The sequence below is a fragment of the Scylla paramamosain genome, chromosome 12 (genome assembly GCF_035594125.1).
Source record: "Scylla paramamosain isolate STU-SP2022 chromosome 12, ASM3559412v1, whole genome shotgun sequence".
Lineage (NCBI taxonomy): Eukaryota > Metazoa > Arthropoda > Malacostraca > Decapoda > Portunidae > Scylla > Scylla paramamosain.
Genome location: NC_087162.1, coordinates 23,057,948 through 23,079,114, shown reverse-complemented (window position 1 = coordinate 23,079,114; position 21,167 = coordinate 23,057,948). Strand labels below are relative to the sequence as shown.

The following is a 21,167-nucleotide window of genomic DNA, read 5'->3' as shown; positions in this document are numbered from 1 at the left end:
GCAATGCGATCCTAAACTAACCTAACCTAATCTAATCAAAGCCACGAACCACGAATCATTGTCGTGGAAAAGCAGATTGAAGTAAACTGTGAATCCTGTGCTGTGATTTCCCCTCCTCACTTACTTACTTATTCATGTTGTTACTTATTCACCAGCTGGGAAATTTATGAATGTTGCTCCTCCGCCCGGCCTAGATAACGGATAAAAAAAATAAATAAATAAAAGGATGCACAATTTTTCTTAAAGTGCTAAATATTTAAGAGCGTGGAAGGGGGAAGTTTAAGGTAGTTACAAATTTTATAGTGATATGTAAAAAATTATGGCAAGTAATTAAGGAAGAGAGAAAAATTAAGAAAACTACCCACAAATATGAGGGTAAATATGCTGCATAAAAAGGGAATACTTATCTAGAACTTGTAAAAAAAAAGTTGCCTCAAATGTAAAAATACGAAGAACTAGAAAAAAATCCAGTGTGTGTTTGAGAGAGAGAGAGAGAGAGAGAGAGAGAGAGAGAGAGAGAGAGAGAGAGAGAGAGAGAGAGAGAGAGAGAGAAATTCTAACAATCCATCCATTCATCAAGCCATCCAGCCATCCATCCAGCCACCAATACAGACAAGTAGAATAGATAGACAGACATAATATCAATAACACAGACACAGAAACACAAACAGGGAAGTATACACCAGTAGGAAGACAGAGAAAGATAACTAGAAAAAAATAAATAGATAAATAAATAAATAAATAAATGATAATAAAATAAGATCAAAAGTCCAACAACAACACACACAGAAACACAAACAAGGGAAACAAGCGCGTAAGAAGACAAGAAAATAGAAAGAGAGCCAGAAAAAAAATAAACAAATGAATAAATAAACAAATAGTAATAAAATAAATAAAAAAAAGTACTCTGCCCTTTACCTTCATTTACAGCAACGACCTTGACAGCCTCGCACCTGCTTTACACCTGCCGCACACCTGCCCCCGAGTCTAGAAGGTAAGAAGAAATAGTGTTAATCCTTTTACTGACAATTCCCGTATTCGATGAAGACGGCGAATGTCAGTCAGTATAGAAGAGTAAATAAATAGATAATTAAATAATAATTATCTTGGTGGTATATAGAATTAAAATTAATAATGCCATGCTAACTTAACTCCTTCACTGCAGTATGGACCAATTCACAACACTGAAGATAATGCATAGAATCTTTTACAGCATCTACAAGGCAGAGAAGGGAGTGAAAATTCATACAGGGATTGCCACGAGTAAGCCTGGTCGCTTCTTGCAGCTTTCCTTATTTCTTATGTTCTTATGTTCTAAAGGGGTAGATTATTCAATGTTTAGCCAGTGTGATGTTCAGAGGTGGCTTTAGAACAATTAAAAAAAAAATGCCTCAGAATGGTTTGTGATTTGGGAAACGTGTCCAGTAGCAGTGAATGGGTTAACAGAGAAAAGCAAGAAAAAAAAATACACAACACACTGCCAATGTAACAATCTTACTTAACTCCCCCACAGATGATTTGCCTCTGTCTCTTATTCTGTAAAAGCACAACAGCACAACACGTCACGACAGAACACAACACGCTCCAACACGTTAAGTTTACTCTACACTCTCACTAATCTCGTCAAATTTCCCTTAATTCTGGGCTGGGTGAATACGTGATCTTTCCCTGGGGAGGCGTGACTCACACTGTTATTGGCAGCTCTGAGGAACGCACTCCGGATCAAAGCATGAATAAAACACACGACTGACACATAGACACACACCCAAAACAAGAGGGGCCAATGCTCCCACCTATATTGAGACTTTATATATAAGTTTAGGACTACTTTAATTGCACAAGGGGAGCTTTCCTCACTTGGGCGTTCTTCATAATACTGATACCAACATTAAAGTGCAAGGGAAGCTGCAGAATGACAACGAACTTACACGTGGCAGTTCTAGTATAATACTATTCTAACTACACAAGGGGAGTCTTCCTCTCTTCATTCTCCTTAACCCTTTGATTACTATTTGGTACGTGCTTCCTTAATTACTAACCACTCTGAGAAACCTTTACTTGTTCCATGGCCACTTCCAATCATTAAACTGGGTAGAAATTGCAAAATCTATTCTTTTTGATGCTCTTCTTTTTTGTAGGTTCTTATAAAAGATTTCATGCATAATCTCCAGTGCTGTTAACTGTTCCATGCCTCAGTGATATGAACATAAGACCGTATGGGAAGTTGCAGAAGAAAACAATACACCCATACGTGGCAGTTTTGTTATAATGTATGTATATTTAAAGGTTCACGTATCATTCTTATTAATACGTTTGTCTTCTCTTTATGACGCCGGTAAAGAAAAGAACATGTGAACATTCAAACGTAAGAGAAGCTAAAAATAAATAAATAAATAAAAAAATAGGCCTACCCGTGGCGGTTCTTGTATATGTACGTATATATATTGATATCCATGTATCATCCGTATCCGTACATTTGTCTTCTTTTTTTTTCATAACATTGATAAGAAAAGAACATAAGGAAAGCTGCAAAAAAAGAAGAAAGAAAAAAAAAGAGAAGCCAATAAGCCTACAAATGCCAGTTTGTGTTGACATATCATCACTATCCATACATTTGCTTCACTCCAAACATTTTTTTCTTATTTTCCCTTACAATACACACACAATCATTCCTGAACATACGCCTGCTCTTGTCGATGTACCTTTGACGTGCACAAATTCAAGGAGATGGAAAGTTGCTTGTCGTAAAGAGAGAGAGAGAGAGAGAGAGAGAGAGAGAGAGAGAGAGAGAGAGAGAGAGAGAGAGAGAGAGAGAGAGAGAGAGAGAGTATAAATTCTTCACGACCACTTCATGTTTTCACACACAACTCTCACCAACCACCGCGTTCCGCACTTCTGCTTCCCTCTCCGCTCCTCACCTCTCCTGCTTGCATGGCGGGGGGTTGTGTGCGTCTGGCGTGGTTTACATGATCAGCAAAATATTCCCTCCGAATAGCCCCTCTACCCCTCCAATCCCTGCCACCCCGTTTTCTTTTTTTTTTTTTTTTTTTTCTTTCTATAATACCTCCGCAGTTTGTTCCACCTTTGTTCTGCTCTTTTGTTTGGATATATTGTTTTTTTTTACCTAACATTTCTTATATGATCACGAAAATGCTCCCTCCAAATATCCCTTCTTTTTTCACCTTTCCAGTGTACCTGCCCTGATTTTTCCCACCTTTGTTGTGTTTTTTACTTTACATTTTTCTTTTCTTACCTGCAGCCACAAAGATCATGCTAATTTATCCTCTAAACTTGCTTCAGAACTTCTCCTTTCATCTCCTCATCACATGGATACACTTGATTATATGAAGAGCTCTTAACGGTAGAGTAGATTAGTAAGGTTAGGTTATATCATACCGGGGTAGGTCAGTTAAGAAAGTAAGTAAGTTAGCTAAAGTTAGATAACAGAACCTTACTTGCCTTTAACTGCTACAATCGTCCTTTCCCTGCCAGAAAACTAAAAAAATAAATAGGGTTGTATTGCATTATGCTATGATATGTTATGTTGTAAGATAGGTCAAGACAGCTTGGGTTAGATCGTTCTACCTTTATCTCTTATTGCTACATTTGTTCTGTGTTCACATTCAGAGCACTACAAAAATGAGTATGGTTAGATAGACTTATATTATATTATACTATGTTATATCATGTTGGTGAAAGTTAAGTTAGCTTAGGTTAAACAACACAACGAAATGTAACTTAACCCTTTCTGTTTTTACCGTCATAATTGTAAAAATGTTTGCATAGACACACAGGCAAAAACAATGCAAAATAGAAAGTTAATTTCCTATTTTCTAAGCTACAAAACTAATAAGGAGATTGCAGAATAACAGGCAGTATCTAAATACAGATATAGATTATTATGAAACATCTTATCATATTCTCTAATCAATACAACTACTTAATTAGGAGACTGCAGAATAACAAGTCTAAAAAAAGAGAGAAAAAAAAAGCTGCAGAATATTATGGGAAATTTAGTCTAGCCCGAAAGAGGTTGTTAGCAAGGCACCCCCTAGTAGTAACAATGGCGGGTCATCTTTATACAACCCAAAACAACAACACTGGAGAGGATACTGGCAGGAAAGGGTGGAAGATAACACAGGAATAATTAACACAAACGTGGCTCGTGTTTTCTTTCCATTTATATAAACCGGTAAGCTTCGTTTGTGGCTGGTGGTTTACGAAGGGACTCAAAGGGGTAATGGAATTCGATGTTGTTTGTGATGATGATGATGATGATGATGATGGTGGTGGTGGTGGTGGTGGTGGTGGTGGTGATGATGGTGATGCTGATGATGATGATGATGATGATGAGAGAGAGAGAGAGAGAGAGAGAGAGAGAGAGAGAGAGAGAGAGAGAGAGAGAGAGAGAGAGAGAGAGAGAGAGAATTACAAATTAACCAAAGACTGAATGAACAAAGCCACTCACTCACACACACACACACACACACACACACACACACACACACTGCTAATGGTCTAAAGTTCAAAATAAAATAGAATCAGTGAATAACACGAAGGAAAAAAAGAAACAGAGAACAGAGAGAGAAAATCTGAGAAAACACAAGCAGAGAGAAAACAGGAAGACAGACAGACTAGATAAAAATAAATATGTCAAAAAAAAAATATCAACAGAAGTCTGATAAAATAAAGAGCTACAAAAATAAAAACTGGAAAGAAAAACAATACAGAGAGAGAGAGAGAGAGAGAGAGAGAGAGAGAGAGAGAGAGAGAGAGAGAGAGAGAGAGAGAGAGAGAGAGAGAGATTCACCTACCTATACACAACAAACCCCCCTACACATAATAGGCACATAACTGGTACCCCAAATTCTAGGAAACGCATAAAGAGCTTGTTAAAAAGCCGACATCATTATGCTTTGAACTTATGGTAGCAAATAAATGCCAAGGGAAACTCTCTCTCTCTCTCTCTCTCTCTCTCTCTCTCTCTCTCTCTCTCTCTCTCTCTCTCTCTCTCTCTCTCTCTCTCTCTCTCTCTCTCTCTCTCTCTACAATATTGCGTACACAAATAATAAATCTGTGCCTTTTATCACCCCTCATTTTTATTCTGTTGTACCTTTAATCAACTCACTCCCTTTCCCATTTTTAACTCTCTCTCTCTCTCTCTCTCTCTCTCTCTCTCTCTCTCTCTCTCTCTCTCTCTCTCTCTCTCTCTCTCTCTCTCTCTCTCTCTCTGTTCTTCCTTTACTCCCTCTTCTTGACATAGTTTTTTTTTATCCATAATCTTTGTATCATGTCCTGTTCTTCATTTTCTCTCTTTCCATTCCTTACACTTCCATATATCCTTCCTTTTTCCTTCCTTTTTCGTAAGTCTCTCTCTTGTTTCAACTTTCCTTCCTTCCCTCTTTTTTTTTTCCTCTCATCTCTTTGCTGTGTTACATTTTCCCCCTCCTTGTCCTTGTCCTTTCATTAATCTTCATTTCTTACTTTATTTTTTTTCATATCACCTCTCTCTCTCTCTCTCTCTCTCTCTCTCTCTCTCTCTCTCTCTCTCTCTCTCTCTCTCTCTCTCTCTCTCTCTCTCTCTCTCTCTCTCTCTCTCTGTTCATTCCTTTCCATTCACGTCTCCTCTTCTTTGTACACGCCTTGTCTTCCCTATTCCCTTTGCATTCTATTCGTATCTCTCACTCTCTCCCTCTCCCTCCTACCCCCCATACCACTCTCCCTGTCCCTTTCCCGCTCCCTCTATCAATCAATCATCCAACAGCCAATCCCATCACAATTTATGGCCTTCTATTGCCTCTGTTTCCGCGGCGTCCACTGGAAAAAAGGGAAACAAAATAATGATAAGAAAAAGAAGGAATAGGGCAAGATTCTCTTTTCCAAAGGGATCAGGAGGAACTTGAACATTTGTCTGACATTGGGGTTAAGGGGCGCAGGGAAGCAGAAAAGTGTTGAGGGTAAGAGGAAATAAAAAGGTGCGTGAAAAAGTAAAGAGAGGAGATTCGAGGAGCAATAAGGTACAGTGGAAGTTGTGAACGACAGACAGAGGAAGGTAAGTGGGTTGTGCCTGTGTTTTGTTGCAGTGGAGTGGGAGGTGGTGGTGGTGGTGGTGGTGGTGGTGGAACAGCGAGGCGATTGAAAGTGGAGAATAAAGAGGAGGAGGAGGAGGAGGAGGAGGAGGAGGAGGAGGAGGAGGAGGAGGAGGAGGAGAAGGAGGACAAAAAAAGGAGCTGATAGTAACAGAGAACAAGAAGGACATGAAAGAAAACGAAAATGAAAAGAAAAATAACAACAATTAAATATAATCTAATTGTTTGTAAACATACATTTGCTTACATAAACATGAATACATATACGTACAAATATAAATACATACATGTCTACGTAAGCATTAAATACATACAAACGAGAGCGAGAGCGAGAGAGAGAGAGAGAGAGAGAGAGAGAGAGAGAGAGAGAGAGAGAGAGAGAGAGAGAGAGAGAGAGAGAGACTTCAAAATGAGCTTGAGAAACATGAAATACAGGTATTATTCTACATTACCTGCTGAGGGAGGGAGGGAGGGAGGGAGGGAGGGAGGGAGAGAGAGAGAGAGAGAGAGAGAGAGAGAGAGAGAGAGAGAGAGAGAGAGAGAGAGAGAGAGAGAGAGAGAGAGAGAGAGAGAGAGAGAGAGAGAGAGAGAGAGAGAGAGAGAGGAGGGAGGGAGGGAGGGAGGGAGGGAGGGAGGGAGAGAGAGAGAGAGAGAGGGAGGGAGAGAGAGAGAACGAAAAAGGGATTCAGAGAGGGAATAGAAGACTGAAGAGAGTAAAAAACAGAAGAAAAAGATGAACTGAGAAAGGAAGGAAGGAAGGAAGAAAGGAAGGAAGGAAGGAAGGAACCGAGGGAGGAATGGAGAAAGCAAGGAAGGGAAGGAGGAAGAAAAGTGGAGGACGGTATGGAAGGAGGAAGGGAAAAAAGGAAAGAACAGGAAGACGGGGAGAGATGGAAAGAGGAAGAAATGCAGGAAGGAAAAAAAGAGGAGGACTCTAGAGATGGAGAAAGGGGGAGAGAAAGAAAGAACAGAATGGAAAGGATGGAGGAGGAAATGCAGGTAAGGGAGAAAAAGGAGGAATTAAGAAGAGAAGCAAAAGAACAGAATAGAAGTGAAGAAGGTTAAGGATGTAGGAAGGAAAGAGGAAAAGGAGAAAAAGAAGGAAAACATAAGGGAAATAATAAAAGGAAAAGAAGATGAAAAAAACAAAGATAAGAGAAAGAAAAAAAAATAAGGAAAAATAAGGAAAAATAAGGATAAAGGGAGGAAAACTAAGGGAAGACAAAGGAAGGGGTAAGAGAGGCACCTGCTTTCTCACTTGCTCTGTTACCTGTCCTCGGAGGCAACAGGTGAGCACGTCTAATTAATACCTCTTGACCCACCTTTCCTAAACACACACACACACACACACACACACACACACACACACACACACACACACACACACAGTCAATATTCCTACATGTCAATTTACTATTTTTTTTTTTTATAAGGAATGCAGAAAAAAAGAGGATCAATGAAATAATCCATGAAACTGTAATGAGAAACACGAGATTCCAGCAGAGCGTCATGCAACTCTCTCTCTCTCTCTCTCTCTCTCTCTCTCTCTCTCTCTCTCTCTCTCTCTCTCTCTCTCTCTCTCTCTCTCTCTCTCTCATATTATCATCACATTCATTCACATTTTTTTTTTTTTTACTTTTCTTCTCAGTATTTCTGTCAATGTACTGTCTCGAGTTTCCGTGCGTCAGAATGAGCAAAAATTGATAATACCTCAGAACTTTTTTTTTTTTTTTTTTTTTTTTTACCTGGACGCAGCGAGTAATCTGATCTACCTGTACTGGCCAGACCTCTTGTCACGCTACGGGGTACGGACAGGTGAATTGGTACGCGTGAGAGAGAGAGAGAGAGAGAGAGAGAGAGAGAGAGAGAGAGAGAGAGAGAGAGAGAGAGAGAGAGAGAGAGAGAGAGAGAGAGAGAGAGAGAGAGAGAGAGAGAGAGAGAGAGAGAGAGAGAGAGAGAGAGAGAGAGAGAGAATATAACCTACACCCACTGAGTAAGAAATGAAAAGGAAAGGAAAGTAAAAAAAAATGCTCGTGGTTAATAAGAAGGTAGAAAAACACACAAGTAAACTAGTACTCAGACCAAACGTACATACAGAAACAGCGATTAATAAGAGAGAAAAAAAAAAAAAGAAGTACAGCAGAATAGTGAATAAGTATCTAGTTGACAGATAGCCGCACCCCGATCACTTTTAAAAGGCTCTAGTTGAAGTTACGCGGTTTTCTTGTGTGTGTGTGTGTGTGTGTGTGTGTGTGTGTGTGTGTGTGTGTGTGTTTGCTTTTTTATAGTTTCAGTGACAGCCTTACAAGATTCCTACATTATAAGCTGGAGAAACACTCTTGAGAACCCGACCAATCATCTCTGTGGCCTTTGAAAATAATCGTGATGGGAGAGCAAAGTGTTTCAGAATATGGGAAAAAATGCGGATAGGTAACAAACAACAGGAAAAATCAGGTATCTGGATAATTTAGTTTATAGATGGAGAGATAGACGGATATTTCGAGTAATCAAAATATAGTAATAGTTTGAATAGTACACAATAAAAAATGAGGCAAACTGGGTAAATACGCAAGCAGATGGTTAAATAATAGACAGATAGATATTTGGCTAACTTACCTAATAGACACAGGAAAAGGAAGCTCAAGAAATAAATACATTGATGACTTAATAGACATACTTGTATATATATAAAGAAAGACCCTGAATAGTAGAATGAAAAGATGGAAAACAAGTAAACAACTAACTAACAGATATATGACTAAATTAATAGACACATAAATAGGAAACTTTACAAATAAACAGACTGACAACCTAATCAGCAGGTAGATGTCCACTGACTGACTGACTGAAAAACATATACAGGAGCAACTTACCTAACAGAGGAACGTGTAGTGAATAGCAAGTCTGTGTTTCTTATCCCTGCCTGGAATTATTAACGAGGGTCTGAGTGAGCGGAAAAAAATTATGATTACACGTCTCACCTCGCCTCGTCACTCAGGTGAGCTTCATAATTAACATGGTAATGCCTTCGACAGGTGCTCCAATCAATTATAGCGACAGGTAGCAACGTCTCTGCCTTTTCGCACCTGAGGCTTCATCTACCTGCCAAACCTCATTAAAGTTTTCTACATTATGAGTTTTTTCTTTTTTTTTTTCTGTCTCTGATTGGCTGTCTACCTGGTTGTCTATCTGTCTGTCTGTCTGTCTGTCTGTCTTTTTGTGTGTGTGTGTGTTTGTGAGGCTCTCTCTCTCTCTCTCTCTCTCTCTCTCTCTCTCTCTCTCTCTCTCTCTCTCTCTCTCTCTCTCTCTCTCTCTCTCTCTCTCTCTCTATTTACTCCACGTCTGTCGACCAAGCTTAACGCCAGAAAGATAATCCAACTTCCTGTATGTGTCTTGAAGGAGTTGGTTCGGGTACGGAAGGATTCCCTCAATGGAGGTTTCCTTTTGAGGCCACGAGAGGTTCCGGTGCAGGGGTGATGTGTAAAGGTGCATAGATTACATGATGGCAACACCGTGTGGACAAGTGTGCTAACAAGTTAAAGATCATATCAGCATGTTAGTAGCAGAGAAACTTCAGGTGAGCTCGTCAGGTGATAATTACAGTTCCTACAGGTATATGTGGCGTTTTTGCTTCATAAAACGGGTGGAAATCAGGGCGAAGGGAAATGTGAGGGTGTTCCCAGGTCCGGCTTCCATCGGTAACACGTCAGGCTGGAGGTACTGTACCTGAGTTTACCTACGCGGGGGGAAGGTCAGTGGATCTGGTATTAATTGGAGGTATGATCAGAGCTGGTGTTCGTGGAGAAGGAAGGTTACACACACACACACACACACACACACACACAGAAGAACAGGCAGAGACAGGGCTAAAAGAAAGGAACAAGGGAGGAAGGAAGTAAGCAAGAAGGAGGAAAGAGCAGTGTTTAAAGGGAAGGAAAGAGGACAGAGTCGTTTCGAAGGCAAATCCAGCAGAGGTAATGGGAATAATAGCTGTAATGGAGTCGCGGTAACCTTCAGTGCTTCCGTGTTTGGGGGTATTGAGTTGTCGAGGCTTAGCGATGGTGGTGGTGGTGGTGGTGGTGGCGGTGGTGGTGGTGTGCTTATAGATTAGAACAGTTAGCGATTATCTAGTGATTCCTATTTATCTTCTAGTTTATTTAATATTTCCTTACTTTCTCTACAGTGTTCACTCTCATCAGCTCTCTCTACCTCTCTCTCTCTCTCTCTCTCTTCCTCTCTCTCTCTTTCTCTCTCTACTTCAGTCATTTCCCTCACCCCCTCTTTTATTTTTTTTATTCTCTTCCTTCCCCTTTCGTCCTTCCCTCCTGTTTCCCCCACTCCGTGCTTCACTCGTTCACTCATAAAACTGCTACATCCTTTCCTTCCACTCCCCGGCGTATATTCCCTCCTCCTTCCTCTTCCTCTTCGAATGACTTTCTAAAGTTGCCTCATCTTCACTATCTTCCTCCTTGTTTTCGTCTTCTTCCACTCTTCCTTCATTGTCTTCCTCCTTGTCTTCTTTCACTTTTCCTTCCTTCTCAATCTTCCTTCTTATTCTCTTCTGCCTTCATTCTTATCCTCGTCTTTGTTGTCTTCTTTATTTTTCTTCCTTCTTCTTTTACTCTCTCTATTTTAGTCTTATTCATTTACTCTTCCTCCGCTTCATAATATCCTTTCGTCTTCCTCCCCCTCTTCCTTTCTTCACAATCTTCCTCCACTATTGCTCCTCTTTCTCGTTCGTCTCTCTCCACTCTTCCTTCCATCCTTCCTTCACAATCTCCCTCCTCTTTTTTTCGTCTTTCACCCTTCCATCATTCACAACCTCTCATCTCGTCTCCTTTCCTCCACCCTTCACAAATAAACACAGATTTGAAGTTACTGTTTCCTATTCTCCCTTCAGCCTGACCTTGTTGACCTCCCAGTATTCCTCCTCCTCCTCCTCCTCCTCCTCCTCCTCCTCCTCCTCCTCCTCCTTCTTATCAGCTATCCATTACATACAAGGCCGCCGCTGGTCTGAACGGCTCCCTTACCTTCTTATCACATTCCTTACACCTGCTACTCTTGTTCCTTCCGCCTTCATATATGAGACTCACTCTCTCTCTCTCTCTCTCTCTCTCTCTCTCTCTCTCTCTCTCTCTCTCTCTCTCTCTCTCTCTCTCTCTCTCTCTCTCTCTCTCTGGTACAGGTAACTCGTTCTAAAATACCTGGAGTGCTTCTATTTATTTTTTCTTTGATGGTGATGATGGAGGGTGGACGACAGGGTGGAATATTAAAGGTGATCCATCATTCCACTCACCTGCGTGTGTGTGTGTGTGTGTGTGTGTGTGTGTGTGCCTGTGTGTGTGTAGGTGTGTGTGTGTGTGTGTGTGTGTGTGTGTGTGGAGATTTTATTAATTTAAATATTTACCCCATTACCTTTGGTGTACACGCCTCGTCATCACGGTTACTTTGGCAAACACGTTTAGGTCTTATCGCAAATAGATGTGGCGAGGGAGGGAATACTTCCTTCTGCCTGTCTAAAATGAATTACTCTTATCGACGCTTTTTATGCACATTATCTACCTGGCATTATTCACTTCACCTGCGTTACTTTTTCAAATAATTTCAAATTTTATCGTAAAAAAAAAAAAAATGTGTTTCTACGAGTAAAAAAAAAGATGTTTGTATTCTGTTTATCTGCCTGAAGTAAAGCATTTTATCGACACTTTTTATGAGCATTATCTACTTAATATTATTCACTTCACCTTGGTTTCTTTCGCAAACAATTTCGAATCATAAATAAATGTGCGTTTCTACCAGTCAGAAAAAATAAAATAAATAAATAAATAAAAAACTCTTATCCACACTTCTACTAAGCATTATCTGCTGAACATTATTCACTTTACCTCGCTCACTTTAGCAAACAGCTTAAGATGTTATGATAAATACATGTTACGTAGAACAATTCTCTCTATCTGTCCAAAATAAGGTAACCATTTTGATACTTTTTTATGCACATTATCCACTTCACAATATTCACTTCACCCTGATTACTTTGGCAAACAAGTTCAGATGTTATCATAAACAGGTGTGAGGAAGGGAGATTTCTTACTATCTATTGGAAATGAAGTACTGTTATGGATACTTTTTTTTTCACACACTGTACACCTAACATTATTCACATTACCTTGGTCATTTCGGTAAAGAAGTTCAGATTTTATAGTAAACAGGTGTCAGAGAGGATTTATTTCCATCTCTCTGCAATACAGCACCGCTATCGAAGCTTTCTTTTTACATAACATTTATTTACATATTATCGACTGTACCTCGTTCATCGCCTAATAAAACTTTTTTCATCCTACCCACTTAATCATTATTGATTTTACCTTTAACATCACCTCTAATATGATATATATGGTAAAAACTAGTCCTGTCTGTCATCTTTTCAAAACCTAAAGGAACATCTTTCCTTACTTGCGCATTCTTCACCTTAGCCACTCATACCTGCCTCGCCCACAGTCAGGTGCATCGTTAACTTCACTTCATGTATCAACTTCTTATATGAATGATAAACAAAAACGAGATAAAAGTTCTTCTTTGAACACTTCTACATTGACACCTGTGTAATTCGATTTACATTCCCCATTCACCTTTATAATTAACTTTTACTGATCTATCACTACTTGCAATGTGGCCGAATAATTTTCCCTTTTTTATACCTCGCGAAAAATTACCTTTACTGGCAGTTCCTCCTCACTTTATACAGTTCCGTTTATTTTTCTACCTTACTGAAGTTACCTGCAGTTAAATGTTACCTAACCTGTCACTACCTGTCATGCAGCAAATGAATAAGAAAAAAAATTATCACCTGTCCCATTTGTTACACTGTTAACGGCACTTTTATTTTCACACTATCCTCTTAGATTCATCTTCGTTGACTTTACTGTCTTTAACTTGGCCGGCATTTTTTTCTTTTTTTCTCTCTCCTTATCCACTTAAGTTAAGCTTCTTCCAGTCACCAAGAGTTAAGGCTGTCTTTAATCACGACTAATGATATATCGCACTTTTTAAAATCTTGCTAGAGAAAAAAAAACTTTGTCAATTGCATTTCTTTTCATAATCTACTTAATTCTACCTTCTCCCAGTTACATAAAGTTAATATTACCCTTCTCATCACTAACTATTATACCAAATTTTTTGCAGGCTATTAAAAAAATGTCATTATCAACACTTTTCTCCATTATTCACCTAAAATTTACCTTCCCCTGTCACCAGTAGTTATTATTACTACTTATCCCTGTCCATCACGGCCAGCAATATGACACGCTCACACCTTACTGAACAAATACCGTTATCAGCACTTATTATCTCATTATCAACAGTGGAATCTATCTCTCCCTGTAGTGCCCGGTGGTTAATATCACATCACTATTCGTTATACCTGAAGCATCACACTTCCATGCCTCCCTAAAGAGAAGCATCCTACTTATATAATTTTTCTGCATTAACTTCTTATGAAATTTACTTCCTGCTGCTCATTCACCTATAGCAGCTAATATCGTCACACACATCATTATACCTGTAACATGACAACACTTTCATACCCTTCTCACCATCACAGTTTGTTTGTTTGTTTGTTTGTTTGTTTGTTTTATATTAGCCATTTAAAAAGAGACCATCCCCTGATTCCCCTATTCATTCGCCTACTGTAGCTAATATTATCTCACGCATAATCATTATAACGGTAACGTAGAGCCTTTTACACCTCGCAAAAAAAAATAAATAAAAAATAATACCTACACAATTATTTTTCCATATTAACACACATACACACACACACACACACACACACACACACACACACACACACACACACACACACAGCCCTATTCATTTACCTGTAGCGTTAAAATTAATATCCCCTCACCAATCATTATTATAAGTTACACACACACACACACACACACACACACACACACACACACACACACTTTCAAAACATCCTTTTAACCTACACAATTTTTCCACATTAACCACTAAAACACACACACACACACACACACACACACACACACCCCTACCCTCATTCCATTCACATGTACGAGTACATCATAACTAATACCCACTCAGTCATCACCACCTCCATCAACATCTAAAAAGACAACACCAAATTACACTAAACTACAAGATATTTACCTTCATCTACTTTACTTTCCCCTTGCACTCTCCTCGGGACCAGGAGGAGCGGGGCTAGCGAGAGGACGAAGAGGAAGAAGAGGGCGAGAAAATATATATAAGCGTATGCAGGGACATTAATCATTTTGGGGGCGGGCTGGGGAGGCGTACTCCGCTGACAGGGATGAGAAGGAGCGTGAAGGGATGGAGGGTTCGATTGGGTGGTGAAGATTAGGTGTGGAGGAGAGCGGACGAGGAGGAGGAAGAGGAGGAGGAGGGGAAGGAGGATGCGGGCGTGAGGCGAAGGGAGGAAGAGGCAAGGAAAGGAAGTTGGGATGATGTAAGAGTAGAAGAGGAGCAGGAAGAGGAGAAAGAACAACAGGAAGAGGAGGTAAGAGTAGAGGAGAGGGGGAAGGGACATTAAGGAAAGAAGGAACAGGTTAAGGGAAGAGAAGAGAGTAAGGACAAAAGTAGAAGAAGAAGGAGGGAAGAGACGAGGGGCGAGAATACTACAAGGAGAGGAAGGTAAGAGGAAAAAGTGATGAAAGAAGGAGGAGGAGGAGGAGGAGGAGGAGGAGGAGGAGGAGGAGGAGGAGGAGGAGGAGGAGGAGGAGGTGATGATGGTAGTGAGATGGAAAGTTTTGAAGAGTTGCTGATAAAGTTACGAAGGAATGAGAGAGAGAGAGAGAGAGAGAGAGAGAGAGAGAGAGAGAGAGAGAGAGAGAGAGAGAGAGAGAGAGAGAGAGAGAGAGAGAGAGAGAGAGAGAGACAAATATCAGAAAAAAAATAATAGTTAGGTCTGCAACACGAGGGAAAGAGACAAAGGCGAAGGAGGAAAGAGAAGAGCATGATATGAAGAGAAAGAAGGAAAAAGGAATACATGAAAGAAAAGGAAAAGTACAAGAATTGAGAGTAGCAGAAAATAAGAATAAAAAAATGAGTATAATCTGAATAATTTATGACAGGAAGGAAAATATATCACGTAATGCTATTGAAATACATGGCAAAGATTAATCCACTCGCTCTGTGTTTGTGTGTGTGTGTATGAGTGTTTATCTACCTATCTATCTATCTGTATGTACATATATATCCACGTGTGCATGTATGTATGTATGTATGTGTGTATATATATGTAATTCTAGCTGGCTTACTGGGTACCTGTTTGTTTGTTCGTGTGTACATCTGTTTCTATATAAATCGGTTTGTCTACATGCCTGATTCTTAGTCTCTCTCTGTCTGTCTTTCAGTTTAAATATTTGTTTATTTATCTATTCGTTTACCTGTCTGTCTGTATGCTTGCCTATCGAATTCTCTCTCTCAATTTAAATATTTGTTTATTTATCTATTCGTTTACCTGTCTTTATATTTGCCTATCGAATTCTCTCTCTCTCTCTCTCTCTCTCTCTCTCTCTCTCTCTCTCTCTCTCTCTCTCTCTCTCACCTAACCCCCAACTCCACACAAGCTCAATACCACTGATGGAGCGTCGGGCTCTGAGGAATGAAGCTAATTCCTTCTGCTTCTTCCTTGGCCTCCTCGCTGCGCGCCTCACACCTCACCTCGCGCCGCTAACATTATTTATCCATCCTTCATCACCACACATCACGGGAGAGAAAAAAAGTAATCTGACTCCATGAAATATAGGTATGAATGTAAAACCTGAGTGATTTAATAATGAGCTTTTTTTCTTATTTTTTTTATTTGTTTTTCTTTTTAGTCCTCATGACGAGTATGTATTTTTCATTCGTTATTTTTTGGTTACGGAATTAATCTTCTACCAGCAACTCATTGGATGAAATATACACTTTTTCCTTTCCTTTTTTTTTTTTTTTCTTTTTCATGAGAGGGACAAGTGCATATCATATTCAGCAGGGATATAAGCCACACAGCAGAAGATACAAGACACTCAGTAGGCAGGCAAATAAGGTACTCGGAAGCAGGCCCCCTAATGATGTGTCAAATGATCTAAAACACTTGACAGTAACATTCTTTATTCAGACGGAAGAATCGCATCAAGGTGATTAACAACCTAATAAGTGTCCTCATACGCTGACCTAAATATATTGGTACCTATGTATGTTCATAAATTATTTTTACTAGACGTATTGATGCCCAGGCGCACGCGAACACACACACACACACACACACACACACACACACACACACACACACACACACACACACGGTGAAGAGGTTACGGCTGTGTGTGTGTGTGTGTGTGTGTGTGTGTGTGTGTGTGTGTGTGTGTGTGTGTGTGTGCTTATGTGTGAGCATGTGTGTATCAGAAATGAACTTAAATAGACTTAGCATATTAACAAAGACGCAGAGAGAGAGAGAGAGAGAGAGAGAGAGAGAGAGAGAGAGAGAGAGAGAGAGAGAGAGAGAGAGAGAGAGAGAGAGAGAGAGAGAATTATAATAAAATACAGCTGCAAAAGGTAATTATATATGCAAGGACAAGGGACAAAGGTAAAGGATATCATGCAAATTCTCTCTCTCTCTCTCTCTCTCTCTCTCTCTCTCTCTCTCTCTCTCTCTCTCTCTCTCTCTCTCTCTCTCTCTCTCTCTCTCTCTCTCTCTCTCTCTCTCTCTCTCTCTCTCTCTCTCTCTCTCTCTCTCTCTCTCTCTCTCTCTCTCTCTCTCTCTCTCTCTCTCTCTCTCTCTCTCTCTCTCTCTGTCAATCCCTCTGTTGCCTTTCTTAAATATTCTTGACATCTTATTTTTTCCTTGCTCCCATCCTTCTCCTTTTCCTCCCTTCGTTATATTATCTCCTTTTCTTTGACATTCTCCTCTCGCATTTCAAATTATCACTTATTCTATTGTTGTTCTTTTTTCTCTTCTTCCTCCTTCTCGGGTCATTTACCTTCACTTTTCTTTTTGTTCACACGTAAATTAATGTTTTCATCCCATTTCTTAACTCCTTTGTGTGTGTCTGTGTGTGTGTGTGTGTGTGTGTGTGTGTGTGTGTGTGTGTGTGTGTGTGTGTGTGTGTGTGTGAGAGAGAGAGAGAGAGAGAGAGAGAGAGAGAGAGAGAGAGAGAGGAGTTTTTGTTCCTCCTCTATCTACTGTTCCCTTCGGCACTCCATCCTCTCTCTCTCTCTCTCTCTCTCTCTCTCTCTCTCTCTCTCTCTCTCTCTCTCTCTCTCTCTCTCTCTCTCTCTTCTTTTGTCGTGTCTCATCTGTTCCTCACCATTATTAATTTTGTTTATTTCCTCTTCTCACCCCTCGTATACTCTTTCTCTCTCTCTCCTCCTCACTCTATTTCTCTTGCTCCTCCTCCTCCTCCTCCTCCTCCTCCTCCTCCTCCTCCTCAGGCTTTGTTTTCATGTTTTCATCTATTTTTTCTCTCCTCCTCTCTATATTATTCTCTTCGTCTCTTTCTATCCGCTTCGATTGTTTCTTTTTCTCTCTTATTATTTTATCGTTATTTTTACGCCTACCCTCCGTCACCTTCGTAAAACAGGAAGTAGTAATCAAATAATGTTTCTTCGATAACAAAAACAAGAACGACTTCCCATTTTCTTTGTTAACGTTTTCTTTTCCTTTTTTTTTCGAAACAAACTTGTACTTTTTTCTCTCATAATGTAATAAACAAAAGGAGGAGGAGATAAAGAAGAAGAAGAAGAGTAGGAGGAGGAGGAGGAGGAGCAGGAGAAAAAACAAGAAGAAAAAAGTAAAAGACAAAGACGAAGACAAAGAAGAAAAAGAAGAGGAGGAGGAGGAGGAGGAGGAGGGTATAGTCTTCCCTCCCTGCAGACCAATGGGCGTTATGGGGACAGGCCTCCCCGCGCGGCGCCCCGTTCCTCTGCCTCCGCCATTACCTTATTGCGTTATTAGCCACATGAGTGAGAAGGGACTGGCGTGCTCTTCGTGCTCCCACCAGATACGGGAAAGAATAAAAGAAAAAGGAAGGTGGAACAAAAGTGGACGGAAGTGGTGGAAAGATACGAACAAGGGTTTGTATTCAATTATTTTTTCTTTTCTTTATTAATTAAGTACATAAAAATATAAGAGATAAGGGAAACTGCAAGAAGACATGAGGCCAACATGTGGCAGTCCCTGTTACATGTGGAAGTTCCTAGGTTTATATATATATATATATATATATATATATATATATATATATATATATATATATATATATATATATATATATATATATATATATATATATATATATTTTTTTTTTTTTTTCTTTTTTTCTTTATTAGTAAGCTTTCTTTATTTTTTCCATGTTGAGCATCGCATGTAGTGTACTCGTTTCTTACTTCTAAACTTTAGTTTTCTTTGTTTTCTGATTTTGTTTGGTATAATAAGTCACTTTCCATTCTTCCATTGACCTTGAACTTGTCAGCACTAATTGAACTTAACGTCTGCTAAACTAAGAAGCGTGCAGAGTTACTTCAGAGACCACCACACACATGAATCTAACGCCAAATTATCCCAACCTTCACTCCACACCCGGGCACGAAGATCTATACTGAAAACTAATGGTTAAAGCAGCAACAAACGTAAAACTGAACATCTGAGAGCACGAAGAGGTAGTCAGTGTATCAGGAAAACTCTTAAATGTAGAGAAACGTAACTGTAATGTCTCCTTGCTCGGGATATTGGTGGTGGTGGTGGTGGTGGTGGTGGTACTGTTCCTCCTCCTCCTATCAGCCTTACATCACCTTCACGCCTTCCATTATCCCACGTCCCCTGTGGCACATTGTCAAGAGGCGTGAGGTGTGGGCTGTAGAGGAGGAGGTGGTGGTGGTGGTGGTGGTGGTGGTGGTGGTGGTGGTGGTGGAAATGGTGTTAGAGAAAGTGATGTTGGTAGATGATGAAGGTGGTGGTAAAGATGGAAATAGCTTGATTTATTATTATTATTTTTATTTACAAAGGATTGCAGAATGGATGAGAAACAACAAGATGATAACAACGTCAAGTCCTTCCTAGGCAGACTTCACTAATCTTCACTAAATACTCACAGAAAAAAAAAAAAAAATATACGAGTATATATATATATATATATATATATATATATATATATATATATATATATATATATATATATATATATATATATATATATATATAACTGAATAGCAGAGTAGAGATAAGCGAAAAAAAATAGCTAAACAAAAAAAAATAGAAGTAGAAGTAAATGAAAAATCAACTCCTCACTAAACACTTACAGAAAAAAAAATAATGAAAAAGCAAAACTGTAAAAAAAAAAAAAAAAAGAAAAAGAAAAGAAAAAACACGTCAAATTTCTATAATGGAGACAATGATGAGGGACACAGGACAGACGAGCCACAGACAAACCACTCTAATAAAGAACACCACCACCACAAACACCACAAAGTCACCACCACTACCACCACCACCACCACCACCACCACCACCCATGCCAATATCCAGACTCAAAAAGCTAATGACCAGCCTCGGGGGGATGGACACAAACAGACAAACGTATAAATAAATATCACGCCGTTTTAATCACTTTCCATCACAGACCGTAGATGTGCAATTACAGTTAAAATTGAACGCACAATGCCACTAATCCTGATCGCTACCAATTAAAAACTCTCTCTCTCTCTCTCTCTCTCTCTCTCTCTCTCTCTCTCTCTCTCTCTCTCTCTCTCTCTCTCTCTCTCTCTACTTCATATCTTCCAAAATTTTCACTCAAAACCTTATCTCTTCTGTCGGCAATGTCATTCTCTCTCTCTCTCTCTCTCTCTCTCTCTCTCTCTCTCTCTCTCTCTCTCTCTCTCTCTCTCTCTCTCTCTCTCTCTCTCTCTCAATCCATCCATCTTCTCAAACTCATCACAGACTCGCCACCGCCACCCACAAGGCCGCCTCAGCTCCACTACCCACTTTCTTTAACTCGAAGAAAACGAGGGAGTTGGGAATCTCTATCTAAGACAAACTATTTTATCCGCCAAGTCCGGTGGGATGACAGTTTGGAGTTGTGGAAGTCTCAAATCAAGCTTTTTATAACCATTTTTTAGTTTCCCCCTCCTCTCTCTCTCTCTCTCTCTCTCTCTCTCTCTCTCTCTTTTTCTGTCCACCCTTTCGTTTTTTTTTCTCCCTCTCAAGTTTTCATTATTATTTTTTCCTCCACTTTCCTGGTCTTGGAGATTTTAGAAAAGGGAAGATAATATTAGAGGGAAATTTTTGCTGACGAGAAAAGGCAAGGTACTATATAAGATTTCTCTCTCTCTCTCTCTCTCTCTCTCTCTCTCTCTCTGATAGCCGTGGCCAATAAACAAGGCCAGAGCTCAGAGTCCGTCATCTTCATCACCCTCATCCTTTCTTCTCCATCTTGCCTGTCATTCCTCCTCTTCCTCCTCCTCCTTGTACCCTTTCCTCCCTCCTCTTTCTCTTTCTCCACATTTTCTTCTGTCTCATTTTCTCTCACCATATCTTGCATTCCTTTCACTTTCTCCCTGTTCTCTTTTTTTCTATTTTGTTTTATCTACTTTCTTGTTTTCTTGTTTTTTTTTCTTCTCTTCTCCCCATTTTTTTCCTATTTTTTTCATTTTTTTCTTTTCTTCCACCTTTTTTCTTTTTTATTCGATTATTTTTTCCTCTCCTCTTTTTTTTCCTTTTCAGCCTCTTTCTTCCACGTTCTTCTTTTCCCTCTCTTTTCTTCTTCCTCTCTTTCTATCTTGAATGCTCTTTTCTGTTCTCTTTATCATTTTCTCCAATTACTCCTATGAATTTCTGTCTCTTTCATCTTTCTTCCCTTTTCTCCAATTACCTTTTCTCTTTCCTTCGCCCAATTTCTTTCCTTTGTTCCAATCATTTTCTCTCATCTCTCACTCTTTCTCCATTTATCCCGACACATTTTCCTCTCCTTTCTTATCGTTACTCCAGTTATATTTCCTTTCTTTTCCCCTTTCTTCCTTATTTTTCCTTCTTATCTCCTTCTTCTATCCACC

At 39.6% G+C, this 21,167-nt stretch overlaps 1 long non-coding RNA gene across 1 annotated transcript in view; it reads right to left on the bottom strand.

Annotated features, from left to right (window-relative positions):
- Positions 1 to 844: 844 nt before the first annotated feature.
- The window catches only part of LOC135105449 (uncharacterized), a 119,266-nt gene continuing 98,943 nt past the window's right edge, over positions 845 to 21,167 (bottom strand). The window contains exon 4 of the long non-coding RNA XR_010270850.1: positions 845 to 987. This is a non-coding gene — a long non-coding RNA (uncharacterized LOC135105449). The remainder of the gene's footprint in view (positions 988 to 21,167) is intronic.